The sequence below is a fragment of the Chelonia mydas genome, chromosome 2 (genome assembly GCF_015237465.2).
Source record: "Chelonia mydas isolate rCheMyd1 chromosome 2, rCheMyd1.pri.v2, whole genome shotgun sequence".
NCBI classification, from domain to species: domain Eukaryota; kingdom Metazoa; phylum Chordata; order Testudines; family Cheloniidae; genus Chelonia; species Chelonia mydas.
In genome coordinates this window covers 152,598,787-152,600,122 of record NC_057850.1, presented here as the reverse complement: position 1 = coordinate 152,600,122, position 1,336 = coordinate 152,598,787, and the positions used below count along the sequence as shown (strand labels likewise).

At 47.5% G+C, this 1,336-nt stretch overlaps 1 protein-coding gene across 6 annotated transcripts in view; it reads right to left on the bottom strand.

The window, feature by feature from the left end:
* The window catches only part of PLEKHG4B (pleckstrin homology and RhoGEF domain containing G4B), a 196,888-nt gene that overhangs the window by 14,450 nt on the left and 181,102 nt on the right, over positions 1-1,336 (bottom strand). The gene's annotated exons all lie outside the window — the stretch shown is intronic.

Below are 1,336 nucleotides of genomic sequence, written 5' to 3'. Positions count from 1 at the left end.
GGATAGTTCAAAAATGCGTCCTTAAACATTTCTAAACATTACCTCTGCTTAATCATAAGAAACTGATGATGAAAATGCTGGATATCATGAATATGTTTTGCTTCATACCATAAAAATATAAGATGCACCATTATCTTGATTAATCATCTTCCTGATTTTATACATGCAGCAGGAAATCGTTCATGATAATGTCCCCAAATCACATTTAGCACATTTTTAGATTTTGGTTTCTAAGAAAATGATATCTTAAAGTTATTTGTTGATATGTCCCTTAAACTGCTCTTGAAATCCATAGAGCTCTGTATGGCTCGAAAGCTTGTCTCTCTCACCAACAGAAGTTGGTTCAATAAAAAAATATCACCACACTCACCATTAGGGTTGCCAACTTGGTAATGGACGCTCCAGGAGGAGTGCCAGAACCTCCCCTGCCCTGCCTCTTCCCCCTGAGGCCCCACCCCTGCCCCACTTCTTCCGCCCGAAGCCCCACCCCTGCCCCACCTCTTCCTCCAAGACGCCACCCTCTCCACACCTTTTTCCCCTTCCTCCCCCATCACTCGCTGCTTTTCCCCTTGCGCCCCCTGCCCGGGTCAGGAGGGAATCACCTGCAGAGCTGCAGCCGCCCAACACAGGTAGGAGGTAGCCCTGGCTGAGTATGGCTAGCACGGGTGATGACCCAGCACCTCCCCGTCTCCTCCACCTGCAGTAACCCGCCTTCGGGTGTCCAGTCAGTAGATCTGACCGGACACTGTTAGGTGCCCTTTTTGACTGGACTTTCCGGTTGAAAACTGAGCACCTGGCCACCCTACCCACCATGTCTCTCTAATGTCCTGGGACTGACATGGCTACCCTTACACTGCATATTTGAAATCCATAGGCCTAATCTGACACTCAATCTTCAAACCAATGGGAATTTTCTTTCTGTGATAAACTCAGGATCAGGACCCATCTATTTTCAGAGTAGTTACTTTTCTATGTATTCTCTAAATAGGCATCCAAATTACTTTTCTGTGCAAACCATAAAATCCACAGTTCTCCTCCATGATGGTTTTATCTGTTGCACGTCCCTATCAGAGCCCATTTCCTCAATTGTATGCCTCTCACAATCAAAAGTTTGTGCTGCAGCCACCTCACGGTGCCTAAAGAGAATGGGCGTACTCAGAACCAGTCTACGCTTCTCTTTAGAGAGACCGAAGAGTTGCTACTGAGTGACACAAAGCTTTTCCTTCCACCACATGGGGTGAGCAAGCTGTGCCTGCAGTGCTCTCAGTCTGGGGAGCAAGGGAACCAACATGAGTCTCACACAGCAACGCAGAGGTCAGAGTGTCACCACAGAGGC